The sequence below is a fragment of the Phocoena sinus genome, chromosome 16 (assembly GCF_008692025.1).
Source record: "Phocoena sinus isolate mPhoSin1 chromosome 16, mPhoSin1.pri, whole genome shotgun sequence".
NCBI classification, from domain to species: domain Eukaryota; kingdom Metazoa; phylum Chordata; class Mammalia; order Artiodactyla; family Phocoenidae; genus Phocoena; species Phocoena sinus.
Window position 1 is genome coordinate 73,072,134 of NC_045778.1, and position 19,733 is coordinate 73,091,866.

General features: G+C 47.4%; 1 pseudogene; it reads right to left on the reverse strand.

Moving 5' to 3' along the window:
* Positions 1 to 748: 748 nt before the first annotated feature.
* LOC116741338 lies at positions 749 to 19,280 on the reverse strand (annotated as a pseudogene).
* Positions 19,281 to 19,733: the final 453 nt, after the last annotated feature.

Below are 19,733 nucleotides of genomic sequence, written 5' to 3' on the forward strand. Positions count from 1 at the left end.
AGTTTTTCCCATCGATCAGGCACTGTGTAAGGGAAGCACTGACATGCGTGACTTCACGTAATGTCCCCAACGACCTTGAGAGGTAGGTACCCCCACTGTTAAGGTGAGAAATTTAGTCCCAGAGAGATTGAGCAATGAGCCCAATGTCAAACAGCTAGTAAATTGATGAAAGACAAGTCAATTTTTTTAATGAGCAAAGATTTGAATAGACATTTCTCCGAAGCAGGTATCAAGTGGCCAATAAGTACATGAAAAGACACTCAAATCATCAGCCACTGGGGAAATGCAAATCAAAACCACAGTGAAATACCACTTCACACCCACAGGATGGCTACACTCAGAAAGACAGATAGTGGGTGTTGGCGAGGATATGGAAAAGTTGGAGCTCTCGTATGCTGTTGGTGGGAATGTAAAATGGTGCAGACACTTTGGCAAACAGTCTGGCAGTTCCTCAGAAAGAAAAATATAGGGAATTCCCTGGTGGTCCAGTGGTTAGGAAGTGGTGTGGCCAAAAACAAAAAAGGTAAATATAGAAGTGTCATATAACTCAGCAATTCCACTCCTAGATATCTACTCAAGAGAAATGAAAATACGTGTTCACCTAAAAACTGTACACAAATATTCATAGCAGCATTATTCATAATAGCCAAAAAGTAGAAACAACACAAATGTCCGTCAACTGATGAATGGAAAAATGAAATATGGTATATCCGTAAATTAAATATAATTCAGGCATAGTACTGATTCGTGCTACACAATATACACAAACCTTGAAATTATTATGCTAAGTAAAAGAAGACAAACACAAAAAGCGACATATTGTATGACTCCATTTACATGAAATGTCCAGAAAAGGCAAATCCATAGGGACAGAAAGTAGATCAGTGGCTGGCCGGGGGAGGGGAAACGGGAAGGATCTGCTTTGAGTGCAAAGTTATTTTTTTTTAATTTTTTGTCAGCACTGCACGGCATGTGGGATCTTAGTTCCTGGAACCCGTGCCCGCTGCAGTGGAAGCACAGAATCCTTTTTTTTTTTTTTGGTATTTATTATGTTTATTCATAATTTGATTATGCTCGGTGGGCAGCACATCTCCAGGAGCCTCCCGGAGCCTGGGGATCTGAGCTACGGTCACAGACCATGCAGGAGGCTTCACTAGGGTTGGGAGGCTGCGGGTTTTCCCTGGTGCTTTCCCACGTGCTGACAGGGAAGGAGGAGAGGGTGCGAGCATCACCATTTCCTGAGTCAGGACTTTCTCCTTTCTACACTTCCTCCATGCCCTGTTAGTCATCACCATCATCCCCTGGAACAAAAATATCATGCTCCTCAAGCAGGGCAGCAAAGTTCTTGCTGATGAGCATCCCGACAGAGAGAACGGGGATCACAGGGAGAACACACGGAGCAGGGAGAAGGACCTTTCACTGGTTTGGGCAAAACGGCGCCGTTGAGAGTAACGGTGACTGACCTCATGGGACTGAGCCGCCACGTCCGCCGTCAGTCGGAGACCTCACCACCTTTCCTCGGGCTCAGCCGGCTCCGGAAAGCCCCAGATGCGACGGGTGCCAACGCGAGCCAGCGAGCCGCTCCGGACGCCGTCTCCCAGCTCCGTCCCTCGTCCGGGCACCTGGAAGCACGGAACCTTAACCACTGGACCGCCGGGGAAATCCCTGAGTGCAGCGAGTGATGCAAATGTTCTGGAATTAGACAGTGGTGATGGTCTCCAAGCCTCGTAAATATAATGAAAACCACTGAATTGTGCACTTTAAAACGGTGAATAGGGGCTTCCCCTGGTGGCGCCGTGGTTGAGAGTCCGCCTGCCGAGGCAGGGCACACGGGTTAATGCCCCGGTTCGGGAAGATCCCACATGCCGCGGAGCGGCTGGGCCCGTGAGCCATGGCCGCTGGGCCTGCGCGTCCGGAGCCTGTGCTCCGCAACGGGAGAGGCCACAGCGGCGAGAGGCCCGCGTACCGCAAAAATAAATAAATTAATTAAAAAAAAAAACAACGGTGAATACTATGGTATGTGAATTACATCTCAAAAACAAACCAACAAAACAGCTGATAAAAAGCCAGCCAAGAGTCCAACCCAAGCCATCAGCCTCTTGGTCCCGCTCTGACACCCCTTAAAACGCCCATCGCAGCCTCACACCACCAGAGTCCCTCATGAGGAGAATCTCACACCCACATCCGCTGCTGAGGGGCAGCTGGCATGTTTTTACCGTGTGACTCTGGGGACAAGGCCCCACCCTTACAGCTAGCTGGGTGGGGGCGTGGCCTGGAACACCCCTCGCCTGGCCAGAAACCTGTGACTTCACTCCACAGGACAGCCCAGGTCAGCCAGATCTCTCTCTCTCCCTCTCTCCCTGGAGTCTGGAACCGGAGAACGAGGGACTGAAGAGGTGAGCTGTGAGAGACGGACAGAGAGGGACATGGGGGAGGCCTGCACTCAGAGCAGCCCCGAGAGCTGGTGAGCAGGTGGAAGTCGGAGGAGGCAGCAAGGATGGATAAGCCAGGGAGGGCAGTCAGAAGAGAGCAGGAAGCGGCTGTCTTCTTCCTTCCCAAGGCTCTGTGGGCTCCTTGAGCCATACTCGAATTCCTGTTCTGATTCCGAGTCCCTGCGGTGTCTTTACAGTAGCCACCTCCTCAAGGGAGGTGTGTTCTTTGCACTGAAAAGAGCCTGATGACACCCAGCAGGCATTTGTGGACCCAGGTTGGATAGACCAGCTCCCCCAGATTCATGGCCTCAGGGATGGGTTCTTTCGTTTACAAAGAAAACAGCAGATCTCAATGGTCTCTTCTGGAGCCCAGCCGGGAGAGCATCGGGCCATCTGCCTGAGATTCCATATGTAGGACTCCAGGACCCATCTTAGATACTGGCCTCAGAAGCCCTTGCACCTGCCCGGCAACGAGAAGATAATACACAAGGTGTAGGTTCCCACAGTGCGGACCAGTTACCATCTTGGTATCATTCTTTACTTTCCTTTGTCTTCTGACTTATTTGCTATGATTTAGCCTCTGCAATCCCCTCAAGTTAACCCAATTTTTTACAGACCAACAATTGGTGTGGAATAATAAAGATAGTCAAACTAAATATCTTAGCTGGAGTGACCTTGAACTTATCAGTATTCTTCAAAGTAAGGAGAAGACATTTCACATCTCACTTTTAATGAGGAAAAAAAAAACTGTTGCTGGAAATATTTACCTTTCATCTACTGCGCTGAGAGATGGGGGAGATTTGTCGGCTTTGATCTCCACTTGTTTAATTACCGGGAAATGAAGTGCGCGTGAGCCAGCAGGATCATGAAGTCTCACTCTTGCTGCAGAAGATGGCAGCTGGGGACCCAGCAGCCTGGCATTTTATTTTCCCAGATCAAAGCTGAACCAGCACCAGGATGGAAGAAGTATCCCGATGAGATGCGCCTGAAGAAGAACCAGGTGGCAGAGACTTGACCAAAGGGGTCACTGGACCAGCATCTCCCATGGGGTCTCCCCTTCTCGCCTCCCACCCTAAGAGAAGGGCACAGTGTAGTCCAGGGCCCTGTCTGGCCTGCCTGAGCCAAGTGTCTCCCCGCACACCACATGCCAGGCCCCAACTTGAGGCAAGCCCAGCACACCTGTGCACCCACGGCCTTAGTTCTGACCACTTTCAACACACTACTAGCACCTGACTCCACCTGTGCTGGACCTCCCAGCTACAACCTCAGGTTGGTCCTCTTCTAAGCCTCACCTGCACAGCTCAGGTGAGTGAACACCATCCCAAGGAAAAGACCAGGGGACCGAAAACAAGACAAAAGCTGGCCTTCTCCGTGGACTGCCCATGACATAGAAGCTGGAATTTGGCCTCTGGGCATGCAGGGGCTGATGGGTAACCACGGGATGAAGGTGGGTAACATGTGGGGGGGGGCACTGTCGGTTGTGATGGATAGCATCCCACCGTCCTTAGCACAGGAGTAACTCCACAATGCTCATCTCTAAACTGAGGGTGTTAAATAAGACATTCTTTTTTTTTTTTTTTTTTTTTTAGCGGTACGCGGGCCTCTCACTGTTGTGGCCTCTCCCATTGTGGAGCACAGGCTCCGGACGCACAGGCTCAGTGGCCATGGCTCACGGGCCCAGCTGCTCCACGGCATGTGGGATCTTCCCGGACCGGGGCACGAACCCACGTCCGCTGTATCGGCAGGTGGACTCTCAACCACTGCGCCACCAAGGAAGCCCTAAATGAGACATTCTTGAAGAGCCTTCCCTCTTTAACATCATCTATCTTTATGATTCTATTTACTGAGCCTCTTCTGTAACCAGAACTGTGCTAGCTCCTCCAGAAGTCACATGGGTTGATCATGGTAGTGGTGGTGGTGATGGTAGCTGCTCACATTTACTGAGTCCTCACGATGTGCCAGGTGCACCAGGGTCTGTACAAAGATTAACTCATTTAGTCTTCAGAAATCCCTATGAGGTCAATACCATTATGTATTATCCCATTTGACAGATGAGGAAACTGAGGCCAGAAAGGTTCACATAGCTGTTAAGTGACAGAGCATGCTGTCAAGATATTATACTTCCCTTACATTCCAAACAAGGAGACAAGACAAATCCACATGAAACAACATAAGAGAAAATATGATGTAGGATTAAATTGTGCAGAACAAATGTTAAGCCCTAAAGCAGGAATCAGAAAACTATGGCACATGGAGCAAACAGTCCACTGCCTGTTTCTGTAAATAAAGTTTTATTGAAACACAGACACACCCGTTTGGGGCATACTGTCTATATGGTGGCTTTCATGCTGCATTGGCAGAGCCAAGTAGTTGAAACAGAGATCATGTGGCCTAAAATAGTCACTGTCTGACCCTTGAAAGTTTGCCAACCCCCTCTCTTATGGTGACCAACTGGCTGGGTTTGCCCAGCACTGAGGGAGTTCCTGAGATGCAGGACTTTACGTTTTTAAAACCAGTAAAATCTTGGGCAGACTGGAACAAGTTGGTCACCCTACCTGCTCTACCACAGCTCAGAGGAAGGCAACATCCCTGGGAGTTGCAGAGTTGATAGAGGTGAGCCTTGAAAAATGTGCAGGATTTGGATATACGGTGGGTGGGACATGGGTAGGATAGACGGAGGAAGAACATTTGAGATAGGAGAAAGCAGCAGGAGCCTGGAGAAGAATCAGCACGAGATGCTCATGGGACAGCGAGGAGAGAGACGGGTCTCCCTGAGCAGAGAATGCCCATCAGGAAGCAGAAGTTGGGCCCATTAACTGAAGACTCCACAAAGGGTAGCTCATCATCATTGGTGGCAGTGTAAACATCAGCTGGACAGTGCGTAAGTATGCATCAAAATGTTAAATGTGCATGTGCTTTGACTGCCAATGGGGGAGACCCCAAATCAACACCCCACCCTGTATCCAAGCCTTCTGAAACGTGACTTTGTGGTTCCTCCCATCTTTACCTCTTAAGGTTGCAGTCAGCCACGTGATTTGCTTTGGCCAATGCGATGTTAGTGGACTGGTCTCAAGCGGATACTTAAAAAAAAGCCCTTACTTGTTTCTGCTTTCCCTCTTCTTCTGCCTTTGCCCTGAGAACATGTCTGGGCCACAGAGCAAAGCTGAGCCACCCAGACTGTCCCAGCCAAGACCAGCTGAGGCCACCCAACCTGCAGCTGACTACAGACATGTGAGTGAGACCAGCCAAGCCCAGAACAGCCCAGTCAAGCACCACCTAAATTGCCAACCCCCAGACTCAAGAGCAAAATAAATGCTTATTGTTTTAAGCTACTAAGTTTGAGGTCGTTCATTGCACAGCATTATTATGCAACTAGATAACGGACCCTGCCTAATCCTTTTTTAGGAACTTATCCTAAGGAGGTAATCCAATGAAGATGCAAAGATGCATGAATAAGGATGTCCCTTACAGTGTTATTTACAATAGTTAAAAAACAGAAAACTTCTTTTGGAAAGATCTAAGTGCTCAGTAATGGTGGATTTGTTTTCAAAAATTAAATCCATACAATGGAATATCATTAGCCATTAGAAAAGGTAATATATATCAATATTTATTGACATGGAAAGATGTCTACTTCATGTTAAATGAAAAAGTAGATGGAAAAACAGGTTTTAAGGTGGATCTATTGTTTTTATTGAGTATGAGAGAGAGGGAGGGAGGGATGGAGGGAGAGATCTATGCATCAAAATATTAACAGTGATTATCTTGAAGTAGTTGGATTTTTTTTACTTCTTTATCCTATTCTGTACTGTATGAATTTGTAAAATGATAATGTATTATCCTTACAGACAGAAAAGAAAATGTCACCAAGAGAACCTTTCTCTCTACATATATAAAAGCATGGCTTTCTAGTCCGTAGTAAACCTCTGCTCTCTCCACCAACTCCACTTACTACTGACTCTGGAATGAAATCTGACTGACCTTGAAGTTGCCCTTCTTGCTGACCCAGGAGACTAGAACCCACGTTGGGAGATTGAAGGGGGAGCACCAATCCCCAATGATGAGGCTCTCTGTGGAGATACTGAGGAAAAGTTTTCCCTTCCAACCATCTGCAAAGAAATTACCCCTGAAACCAACTCCAACCATGCTTTTAAAAACTCCTTGCATCCAAGTCGTAATATTTTTGGAGTGAGATCTACTTTACAATATTTTATTAACTGCAGTGTTGCAACTAGAAGTCCTTTGTAGCTGGTCTCAGGGGCCTTCCTGGGACGTTGCACTTAATGAGGTTTATAATTCAATGTAACTACATCTGCATCTTTAATTATGCCTAACATTTAATCTTCATTGCTCCTCTTGAATTGGAAGAGCTAAAATTAGATCTGCTGTAGTTTAATCTGATAATAAACATCCATGACATTTAGAGCAAAAATGTACTCATTTCATTAGAGTGGCCGACACATTTACCATTTGCCTGAACTGAACAAATACTCTCAACAGTCCTTCCAACTGTAACAGAGAGCATTGTTTTAAACTATCCCCTGTAGACTCCTGGAACTCTAGAGCTGCCAAGGACCTTGTAGGTTAAGTAGTCTAACAGCACTGTTTTTCAGTGGAGGGCACTGAGGCCCAGAGAACCTAAGTCATTTGTCCACTGTCACACAGCAAGTTAGCAGATAGAGGATATTACAGGAAATAAGTCCAAGGATTCTTGAATCACTGCCCAGTGGTCTGTTTGTCATTCCTCTATTGCCACCCTGGCATATATGACTAAAGTAGGACATAATTTTTTGTTGACATCCCTCTGAGCAACCACCATCTCCCTTTTTTTATGGAATCCAGACAAAATGTCATTCAAGTACCTATACTGAACATCACGCCCCAATCCCAAATTCAAAGTAATAACAAATGAAATATAAAAAGAGAAAATTAAGAAGACACACCCTCATTGAAAACAAAATAAATATCTCCAAGGACCAAAACTCAAGAAAATAAAACAAAATGAACTGAAGGTTGGAGCTATTTGGCTGCCGGTCTAGAAGGAGGCAGAGGTGGTTAGGAGTTTAGTTCCACTGAAAACCAAAAATGCCCCCATTTAAGACCAAGGATGAGACTCAGGCTCTTAGATTTAAGCTGGGACAGAGGCTAATAAAATAGGGAATGATACAGTTAGACAATCTCAATTTGGCAAGCATCATAGTAATAATTAATAATAATAATTCAGGCAAGAATCATTAGCGGATGCTAAAACTTGTGGATAAAAATTTGAGGATAAACAAAATATTTACCTCAAAGACTTCCCCACAAAATGCTAATTACTTACAAAGGGGAAAACATTAACTATGAAAGTGGAGAAGTCTCGCGGACACCACCCGGACCAAGTGATCAAAGTTCACATCAGCAGCAGTGGCACAAAGAAGGACACGGCGTCACTTTCTTGGACTCCTTTCACTTCTCCAGTCTTCCTATTTTGCCCTTAACTCATTCTCATCTGTAAACCCCTCTTCTCTCTGCTTCTGCACCATCTTGAACCATCATCTCTAGTAGGCAGGGATTGGTCTGCTTAATTTATCTGGAAGGAGCTGGTCAAGAGACAGATGTTCCTGATTCCTCACATGTGCACCTTAAAAGGGCTTTTACACCCAATACCTCATTGACCCTCACGGTCTGAAAATTAAGTAAAACATATTTTTCTCCCATTTAAAATAAAAATGTGAAAAACAGGCTCAGAGAGGTTAAGCCACTTGCCCAAAGTCACACAGCTAGCAAGTGGTTGAGCCCACAACTCCTGGCTCCAGTGATAAGATGCTACAGTCGACGTGGTGGTTGACTCCCCGATATCTATCCCCCTCCCCCACTGTGTGGCCACAGTTCAGTTTCAGGGACTGACCCTGCCTCCAGGTGGGCCCCATTTAGTCAATGCAAACCCAACGAAAATGAAATCCCATCTCCCTTCTTCAGCAGCTGGAGCAAGAGCTCAGGCCTAAGCTGATCAGCATATGCCATTCCCCTGGGCCTGGGGAACAGTTCTAGCCAATGAGACACGATAAGAAGTCTGCTAGGGCTTCATGTCTTATGCTTCCTTACTTTTAAGAACAAGACTAGGAAGCTTCTCTCTCTTCCTAAAATAAATGGGGAAGAAGATAGCCCAGCTTGCTGCTGGCAGCAATCCTACAAAGAAGGGAACCAGCCCTAGAACAAAACTGACACTGTGGATGGAGGAAGAGAGAGGTAGAAAGGACCAAGCATCCGTGATGACCTTCTGAAGTGCAATGTCAGACAACCCTGGAAGCTACGTTAAGTTGGTTCATCTGTTCATTGCAATCAAAAGCACCCTACTGGGTGCAGGCCCCCTCTCCCCTGAGGCAGCCCAGCAACGGGGAGCCCAGCAGCCCGTGTCCCACTGAGCTCCAAGGTAATAATGACACCTGCCTCACCAGCCCCCATACACCCCCGCTGTCCTCAAATGGCTGTTTGTTGACATCGCTTCTCTTGAGATTTTTAAACTTCACAAGGAAGGCAGTTCTATAGTGCTGTGAGCTCTCTTTCTGAGAAGCAGCCCTAGTGCTAAGGCAGGATGAAGATTCGTCTGTTCCCAGTACCCACCACCCCTCTCTCCTCCCCCACAAAGAGCAGCTTTCCTCTGGAATCCATGCACATGCTGTTTATTTCTAACTGCACCAGCAGGCCCCAATCCTGTTGCTTGCTGCTTCTAGTTATTCACTTGGAGTCAGAGCTGCTGGGAAGTCAAAATTAGCCTTATTCTACCAGCATGAAAAGGAAATGCAGAAGCAGTCATTCGGCTTCACAAGGGCAAGGAGCTGGGATTTTTCTCCTCTTCCTGTGAACACCAGGGCTCACGCTTTCATGGGTCTATGATTACACAGCCATTTGGAAATTCTGTGAATTGGAAGCAGCGCTATCACTGACTTCCTACAAAGAAGAGGCAGCAGGAGAAGTCTTCCAGAGGAGGGACATAGGGGCAGCCATCTGGTTGGAAGCCACCGCATTTACATAAGTTGTCTCTTCAGTTGAGGTGGTGAGGAGCAGTCTGTAAGGGGGGGGGGTGTTAATGACCAAAGCCATGCTTGACACCATGTATTGATCAAGTTTTTTATTTAATTTTTTATTTGCTGTATTTTATAATGCTTTGACATCTTGGGGCCTTGCTGATCTTGGAGAGACTGACCCTCCCAGGGCTGACTAATTCCTAAAGACAGCAAACACCTTGCCTTCCGTATGCTATTCCTATGCAAACCGAACCAATCCAAAGCCCATAAATCCACCTCCTCCTTTATCTAGCTTTCTAATACCATGTTAATGTTTCCCCTGTCCTAAATCACCACCAGGCCGGGTGCCAGACATATAGAGACCACCCTTATAGCCCAGAGCCCACTGATGTTATTCAAACTATACAATCCTAAACTTGCTCAAACTTGCCTACCCTGCCCATGCATTCCTTCCCATGGAAACCTCAATAAACGCTCTGACCGTGCTCTCCCTTCACTCCTTCACTCCTGGCCCACCCAGGTGCTTCCCCATGTGGGCCTGCAGGGCACCGTGTGCCCCCTTGTTTGGGGAACTGTGAGTAATAAACTCTTCTTTCAAGGCAATTGTTTCCGTGTCTGTCATCTTACCACATCTGATTAAGCCAGATCAGCTAGCAAGAGAAAGATAGCATGATTGTAGGTAATGCCTATCACACTGCAAAGTAGGAATTATTAGCTCCATTTTCCATGTGAGAAAAGTGAAGCTCAGACGGTTGAGTGACTTGCTGATGTTGGTTAACAGAGAATATTGATCATGAGCTAAGGGTGCAGCAGTCGACTTCTTTTTATAGAGATATATGAAATTTTAAAGATATTGATATTTGGTGGAAGAATTGAGTACTATTCATCAAAATTAAAATATTTTATTTTAGGACTTCCTCGGTGGTCCAGTGGGCAGTACTCCACGCTCCCAATGCAGGGGGCCCAGGTTTGATCCCTGGTCAGGGAACTAAATCCCACATGCATGCCACAACTAAGAGGTCCACATGCTGCAACTGAGAGGTCCGCGTGCCGCAACTAACGTGCCGCAACGAAGATCCCACGTGCTACACCTGAGACCCGGCGCAGCCAAATTAAATAAATATTTTTTTAATGTTTTATTTTAGGAGGGAAATTTATTAGACTTAGTTAGTGGAAATGAAATATGTTACGTGAGTCCACTCAGAGGGGCTATTGGGGAAAGCTGACAGAATAACTCGGAGGAACTGGCCGGCATTACTCCATCAAATCTCCTGGGCTTTTTGTTTACATTCTTACAACCTCGAGAGGAGGTGAGCCAAGTTGGAATACAGCCAGTAGAGCAGAGGGTCCAGCTGAGACTGAACTTGGCAGCCCCTCTCCGGGGTATCCCAGTGACAAAACATGCCGCCCCCCAGCATGTTAGTGATACAATAAGGAAAGCCACATGCAGGAAGTAAACAGTCATCAGGGGAAGAGCAACACATGGTCTTACTCACTGCTACTCAAATCTGGTCTGGGGACCAGCAGCCTTGGCATCACCCAAGACGTTAGAAATGCGGAATCTCGGACCCCATCCCAGACTCGCCAAACCGGAATCTGCAAGTTATCAAGATCGCCAGATGATTCACACGCATATTACAGTTCGGGAAGTTCTAGCCTTTACAGTTCCACACTTGCGAATGGGGGACACTGGGGAAACAATTAGGATGTGGATGAAGAATGAGATCACAGATGGACTTAAGCTGTAACTGAAAGGGCCTGTACTGAGCCTGTGTGCTTGGTGCCTCTTTGGTGCCACAGACCTGATACAGCTCCTACTGCTTTCATGGTTAGGTTATCAGGGTATTACCAACTCAGCCTGGATGATCCTTTGTCATGGGGGTTGGGGGGGGGGTGCTGTCTTGTACATTGTAGGATGTTTAGCAGCATCCTTGGCCTCTACCCACTAGATGCCAGTAGCATTCTCCAATTCCATCCCAACCCCCCTTGTGCCAACCAAAATTGTCTCCAGGCATTGCCAAATATTACAGGGCAAGTGGAGGGGAAGGGGTGTGTATGTAAAATCTCCCCCTTCCACTGAGAACCACTGAGTTAAATAAAGCATTCTTATGAATTCATGTTGCCTCACCTGTTCTACCTGGGACCATCAGTATAGGAAAGGACTGGGAGATGGTGGAATTTGTTTTTGCGGTCAGGGTAAATCCGCTGCTGCAACTGCCTTCCATCTCTCTGCTGCCACGAAGGAGAGGAAAGCCTCCAAAGGGATGGAAAGAAGGTCAGCAATAATTCAGAGGGTAGCCAGGATAAAAAGCCAGTCTAACTGGCTTCTAATGTTGTTTCCCTCGCTCCACACCACCTCGCGTTGAGGGTGTGGGAAGTGCTCTGGATCATGAGCTATGAGCTGTTACGTTCTAATGCCAGCCCAGGTCCCACTGGCTATATGCCCTTGGATGAGTCACTTCCCCTCCATGGGCCACAGTTTCCTCCCCTGGGTTGGCCAAGGGAGTTCCCTTCCATTCCAGTCTTTCAATGAAGATGCTAGAAATGATAAAAATCATGTGTGTCAAGTTCACAAGGCTGAATTCCCATTTGGGAAACAGAGATACAGATAAGGTTGAGTTTGTTGATTGTTGACTCCTAGCTAGGCTGAGAGGGGATGAGTTCCTAGAAGCTGAGATGGGAAGTCCAGCCATTAAACAACCTGGTCCAAAGGAGAAAATGGGCAGTGACAGCAAGTCTCAGTCAAGGCAGATACTGCCTCCATCTGCAACAGAGGGGAGTAGGTGGATGGCTGCCCAAGACCCTTCCAGATTGGACATTCTGTGGCCCTGACGCTGTTGAACTATCCCTCCCCAGGGGACACTCAGTAACCAAATCACCTTCAGTCCTAGGGCTCCCTTCAAATTATTTTCTGGAACCTAAATAAAACTGGGCCCGTCTCAGCACAGGGCTGCACCTAAAGAAACCCAGACCCAACTCCTTACAGCTTTGGAAAGAAATGTAGGTCCATTACAGAAGGCCTCTTTGGGAACTATCAAAGGGGAAGCTACATCACACAACACAAACCAAGGCTGCTTAAAAATAATATACATTTTCTCCCTGCAAACCTCCCAGCATACCTCGTAGCCCCCCTTCCACCTCAGCCACCCTGGCCTTAGACTAGTTACATCCTGTCCCCTCCCCAGCTACCCTGTCTTTGTAGAGCCTTCTGGCTTGCTTCCACCTTCTACCATTCTCCCCTTCACTACCTACCCTGAGTAGCCCCACAAAATCCCAAAAGCTGGTTCTATGCTCTGGAAATAAGTTTGGCTGCATGAATCAGAAAATGAAAAGTATCCATGGCTTAAGCGCTCAAGGTCTTAGTTTCCCATATCAAGATTCTGGAAGTCAGCAGTCCAGGGTTTGTATAGCAATCCCCTTATTCCTCACTTTCTGCCCCGTGCCAGAGCTAGGAGTGCTCTCTGCTGCCAAGACTAAGACAGCTGATGTAGCACTAGTCATGTGTGTTCCCAGCCCAGAAAGGGGGAAAGAGGATGAGAAGGGCCCACACCCCCCCTTTAAGGACATTTTCCAGAGCTTTGTTGATATTTAGAATGTAGAAGAATGGAAAAGACTTTTGATCCTGTGGTAACAACGAGAAAAATCTGGACAAAACTTAAAATCCTACTTCTCTATGGGTCTAGCAAAGAGCAAAGGGTAGAAGGCCTTTGCACACACTACTTCCTTGCTAGAATGGTCTCCCCACCTCTCCCACCATACTCTTCTTCTAGATTCTGTTATCCTTTGAATTGCAGCTCAAACAACACCTCCTCCAGGAAGCCTTTCTTGACTCCCCAAACTATTTTGATTTCCCCAATTACGGGCTCACTTAGGCTATAGCACTTGCAGATTATTAGCTGGTGTTGGGCTTCCCTGATCAGCCATATCCTGTCATTGTGTCTGTGAGTTTTTTTCTCCTGGGCTTATGAGTCTAGACTGAATCAGCTTCAGGCTGACCCTCAGACTGTCTCATCCCCACAGGGACAGTCCTTTTCTCAAAGATGCACTGAAGCTGATGCTGATCTTCATGATGTGTCCTTCAAATACACATTTAAGTACCCTGGTATCACAATTTTTGTTCCTATAAAGCAAGGTAGATGAAAATTCAATCCTGGCTCTGACACTAGTCATTACCTGAAGCAAGTTACTTCATCTCTCGGAGCCTCAGTTTGCTCATCTTTCCCTGGGGATAATAAACACCCACCTTGGAGAGCTGCTAGAAGAGTTAAGAAAATAATGTGAGAGAGCAAGCCATTGCCTAGCACCCAAGTGTGTGTTTTGACCATCATCATTAACCCTCAGGGGCACTTACGTCTTCGTTAGGTAGCGTGTGATGCCAGAGTTGGGGTTTTTTTGTTTGTCTTTTTCGTGTAGGTTTATTTTTTTTTTTTTTTTTTGGTTGAAGATGTCATTTCCAACACTTCCTCAGGAGGATGGGGATGATTTTTGAGGCTCTGAACAGAAGAGAGAGCTAGGAATCCTTATAGACTGGTTTCTGCACATGCAGCTCTCACAGGCTGCATGGAGCCCCCAGGGATGGTAGAGTACATTGATTCCCTTTCTGGAAAGCAATGTCCAAATGATCAAAAGCCAGAGGAGCATCTCCACGCCTTGGCCCAGAAATTTCTCTTGTGGACTATATGCTAAGGGAGTAATTAAATGAAAACAGAAAGTTTTCTTTGTGAAGATGTTCACTGCAGGAGCCCAAGATTGGAAAGGCCCTCGATTACCAAGAGCAAAGGGGCAGTTCAGGAAACCAGCACACAGATTTTGCAGCCATTAAAGGAATCACTGTGAAGCCTCCGTAGAAACATGGAAAAACATTTCTGATAGAATGTGAAGAGAAAAAGCCATGTTGGACATGGGGTCAGCCTGACATCACAACGTGCAACAATAAAAAGTGTTGCCTTGGGAAGGGAGAAGATTAAGAGAATTTTTAAAAAAATGTTCTTTAGTGTCTATTTTAACGCTATGCTGTTTTTACAAGTTTAAAATGACCAGCCTACTGGGCACCTTCTAGCAGATGAAGGGAAGCAAAGAAAAACCCCATCCACACTAACAAAAATGAAGGGGTCCGTCTTCACTGGAACTGTGTTGATATGCTGAGGTCCGTGCCTTGGATAAGACTCTCTGGGATAGGGACTTCCCTGCTGGTGCTCCTGCCAATGCAGGAGACATGGGTTCGACCCCTGGTCTGGGAAGATCCTACATGCCATGCAGCAACTAAGCCCATGTGCCACAACTACCGAGCCTGTGCTCTAGAGCCCGTGGGCCACAACTACCGAGCCTGCGTGCTGCAACTACTGAAGCCTGCACACCTAGAGCTCCTGCTCTGCAACAGGAGAAGGCATCGCAATGAGAAGCCCATGCACCACACCAAAGAGTAGCCCCGCTCACCACAACTAGAGAAAGCCCGCGTGTAGCAATGAAGATCCAACACAGCCCAAAAAAAAAAAAAAAAAGACTCTCTGGGATAGACAAGGCAAATACTATCTAAGAGACTAACTAGTTAGCCAGGAAAATCAGACCTCTTCCAGGCAACAATGAGGCGGAGCATTTAACATCACTTAAAGGGCCGTAAATCATGATGAGACAAACAGGCTAGGTCCTCCAATTCTGATGCACCGGAAGTGGAGGGGGGCACACTTTGGGTACCACGGAGAGAAGGCAGAAGCAGCCAGAAATGTGTCACCCACACATTTTAGGGACGAGGCCCACAGAGCTATCTGCAACTTAGCATGGCATTTACAGTTGACTTACTGTGTTTGAGTCAAGTATTTCTCCCCCAGTCCTTGAACAAGAAGCTGCCTCAGGGCTGTTCATGCTGTGAAAACACCCAGAGACAGGCATTGCCTATGACACTCAGAAACACAGAAACATTCTCAAAGCTAGAACTTGGGAACTCATGCATGCTCAGCTCTGAGGAGCTTCAGTTAAGCAGAATTCTTTTAAGGTAAGGAAACAAACACAATGAAATCTAAATGAAGAAGAAAAAAGAAAGAAGGGGGGAAGGAAGGAAGGAAGGAAGGGAGGGAGGGAGGGTTCTAAATGTATTCACATCCAGTTGAGGCCAGGATGTATTTAGCCCATTTTCCTGATGCTTCTGTCCTTAAATCTACAATTTTTTTAAAAAAGTCAATACTCAGAATGGTGCTCCTTTGGCCTTGCAGTCTCCTCAGTATCACAGCCTGGCAGCTAAAGAGAAGATGGCCAGAATGACTGCTGTCTCAGGAAGAGGCAAGAGGAAGCCTGAGCGGGCAGGGAGCCGTTCTCAGGAATGCCCAGGAGAAGGAAGTGGGCCCAGAGCACCCGGAAGGACTGTGGTGCCAAGTGTGGGTTCCTCATTTCTGAAGCAGTGGGGGTACACGGTGGAGACGGGTTCTGAGAAAACAAAGCCATGGCATAGTCTCCTGGAACATAGGCGGGATGGCAGCGGGTAGCAGGGCAGATGGCGGGCCGTGAGGGCCCTGCTGCAAAGGCAAAGGGTGTGAGGACAGCAGGCATGGGACATCAGAGAATTACTTCTCTTCTCATCAGGGCTGAGAAAGCCCCTCACAGTAGGGTGTCTGTTTGTTTGTTCTGGACCATGTTCACCAGACCCAATTTCAAAGATGCCCCACTGTCAGGCCATGGGCCCTTACGTTGTCTGGAAAAGATAGTCGCTACCTTTTCCTCAGGGCTCCCCCAGGCACAGACCTTGTGATAAGGATGTATAGTGTTTGGGGGAGTAAAGGACAGATGAGTACAAGAGGAGAGATGTGAGGCCGAGAAGGGAAGGCATCCCTAACCCTAATTCTAATCCTAACCCATAAATGTTGCTTTATCAAGACGGCTGCCACTGCAGGTGACTGAGACATTATCCCCCTGGGGAAACTCTGGGAGCCAGTATAGACACAAACCCCAGAGTTAGAAGGGTGAGGGAGCCGGGATATTTATACCCACCAGTCACTGGTTGAGGGCCACAGGGGTAGGGGGCATGAATTCCCCAGCATTTCCAGCAAAAGCATAATGGGCAAGCAAAATGATTTCAATGCCACAAAAATGCCCTCAGGTGAGGATGACGGGCTATGGGTGGGTCATGGTGTCACCAAATGTAAACGTTGCGTGATTCAGTGACGCCATTGGTAAGTAGCTCCACCAACAGTTTCCCCCAGTAATCGGGGACTCATTACCTACCTCCTAAGGCAGCCCAATATTTCTATTCTCTGAGAGCTCTCTGAGGTAGGAAGTTTGCCTGCCCCCCAGGGAACTGATGTTGGCTCCCACCTGCTGGTCTTAGCATTGCCCTCTAAGCCATGCAGAACCACAGGAAGCCCTCTTCCCCCAGGAATTCAATTCTGTTCACGATGGTATTCTTAACGCAGAGCAAGATAGCAAAGCAAGCAAATGCACTTTAGGAAGAATCCCACCAAGGACTGTTCAAACCAGAGAAAGATTTTAGCTAATTAATACTGTAGTTCAAATAATCAGACGAGTCTGCTCCTAGCCCTTCTGGTGAATGAAACTTCCACTGCATGGGGCAGTAGTTATTACCAGGTGGGCCAGGGGCTGCATGCATTTTCATAAAATACGACGCTTAAATTCAATATCAAGATGAAAGTCAAACGAAGGCTTCCCGGGAGACAGGGAGCTCTGCTTTCACAAGCCTGGAGAGGAGAATATTGCCTTTCAGCAAATAGTGCTTCTAATTTGATCCTGCGAAGATTCTTGCAAAGAGGAAAGCAATGATATGTCAGGAGAAAATGGCATGTGTACACTTTCATATGTATTTTTTATCATGGCCACATTCTTCAGGATCTCTGTCATCAATTATTGGTGACAGGCAGTCAATTGTTTATCTTTCAAGAACATTACCACTTACTTCCCTTTATATCTTTCTTCCCTGTGTTATGGTGGGGACAGGATCATCTATTTTCTCCTCCCTTCCAAGTCCTTCTGTCATCCGCTGCCCAGCCCCCAGTGTAACAACCTGGAATGATGGGCTTTGGGAGGCAGGAAGAGGAATTACTTGGGGCTCCCACCCCACCAAGCGATGCCCAAAAGGGCACCCAAGCTGGCATTTAATTCAGCCTGACGTTGGGGCCCTGCGAGTGGAAATTCACCTCTGTGTGTTAGAACGGGTGTTGCTGGCAGACGCCCAGAGAAAGTGAAACAGCTGGAAGCAAAAACATACTCCCCAGCCCGAATCCCCTGTTCAGAAAATAGAAGCAAGTTTCTGCCATGAAAACCATTTTTGCTTAAAACACCAGCCTGAAATAACTGCATACTTGTTGGGGATTTGACAGTTGAGTTTTTTCATGAATTTTGCTCTCTTTTGACAGTAGCAAATAAGCAGGTAGAGAAATGCACTCTCTTGGGGCTTTTAACAAAAAAAAAGAAAAAAATCACAGTAGGAAAACTGCACCGAAGAGCACGGCAATATTTCCCTACTTTGCTGCACTTAAGGGGAGAAAATGGTCATTAAAGGTAACAGGATTGTTATAAAAACAGTGATTCTATTTCCGGGTCTCTCACTTGCCAAAAGCCTCAGTCCACAGTCACTGAAAGTGGGGGAAACGCCAAACGTGAAATTCTGTTAAGGTGCCTCCCAACGATGGACTTACTCTTAATGGAGCCCTGCTGCGCTCTTACCTTATGCAGCATGTAATTAGCTAGTAAATGACTTAGGAATAAACAACTCAGATTTGCTGGGCCTGTTGCCTAATGAATGATTTCATGCTGTTCTTTTAAATCAGTGCTGACTGTAATTTAGTGGTGGATTTGAGGGGTTTTCTGAGGGGAGAGCGGTTAAAGATCTCCCAGTTTGGGAACCTGAAATGACAATGCAATATTAACTTAATGATAAACCTTTTAACCAACCCGCAGTCTCCAGGACAGTTCTGGGCAGCACAAGCTGAATTCAGCCTCCGTAAACAGTGCTTCAGACTCTCTCAAGTCTTCTGCTCACCAAAACAAACCAAGAAAACACACAGAAGGCTCCCTTTTTCTGTAAAGTCAGGAGATTTTTGGGGGGCGGGGGGCGCTGAATTATCCATCAACTGGCACAAATTTCTGAAACTCGTACATATGTCCAGAACGGCCGATGCTGGGATGACAAGGTGATTTGCTGAGATCTTAATCTGCATTTTGTTCTTGCTGTATTTTTCTTACCTGTCCCCACCCACCCCCCCAAGAAGGAAGCCAGGGCCCGAGGACCCCCCTTGGCTCAAAGGCAGCCCGTGTACCCAGAGCCTGCAATAAAGGTTGCTTGCAGAAAATCTCTGGGCTTCCACGAGAGCCCAGCTCATCGAGGGGCTGCTGCTAGATGATCCAGGAGGTGGGAAGAATAAACTGAGTCTCTGAAGAGGGGAGAACAGGCCGGGCAGGAAACTGGGGGAGGGGAGCTGCCTGCGGGGGTCAGGCAGAGAGATGGAGGTCTGCAGGCTCTGGGTGCAGCCCCAAAGCAGCCCGGAGGACCTCTGGGGGAAGTGACGGTGAGGACCACCCAAGGACCGGCCGGGGCTGGTTGAGGCACCCGGACCCCCAAGGCCAAGTGTGGGCAGCAGTAAAGGCTGCAGGAGACTTTGCTCGGCACGAGACCCCTGGGACCTGCACACACCACAGCCCAGGGGAAGGAGCCCCAATCAGGTCAGAAGTCCTCACCAGCCCAGCAGGACGAGGGGCTTAGAGTCAAAGCACATGGTTTTAAAGAGGTGTCGGGGCACTCCTTACACAGCCAAGCTTGTGGGGGCAACAGTCGTGTCCACCACAGTTACTGGTCCTGACTGACGCCCTTGGGGCCTTCGCCTTCTCCGGTCATGCTGCTACCACCCATACCAAGGGTCAAGGCTGGAATACAATGACCATGACTGGGGGCGATGCCAGCACGGCCTAGAATGACCGCCGGCAAGGCTGCCAAGGGCCAGACCAGTACCACTCCTGGGACCCAAGTTCCACCATCCCCTCCTCTCCTCTTCCCATGACTGTAGGAACTCCTAGGCTTGGGTGTCTACTCTGACCCCTACTCTGGAGCCCAGTTCCTCCACTCCCTCCAAAGCAAGCCCCACCCTGAACCCAGGGCCCTTGACCAGAACCCTGGCTTCAAGCTCATAGCCACCCACAGAGGTCCTGCCCTCAACACAGATCCATCCATTCATTCATTCGAAAAGTAATTTTTAAAAGTTATTTATTTATTTATTTTTGGCTGCGTTGGGTCTTAGATGCTGGGCATGGGCTTTCTCTAGTTGCAGTAAGCAGGGGCTACTCTTCGATG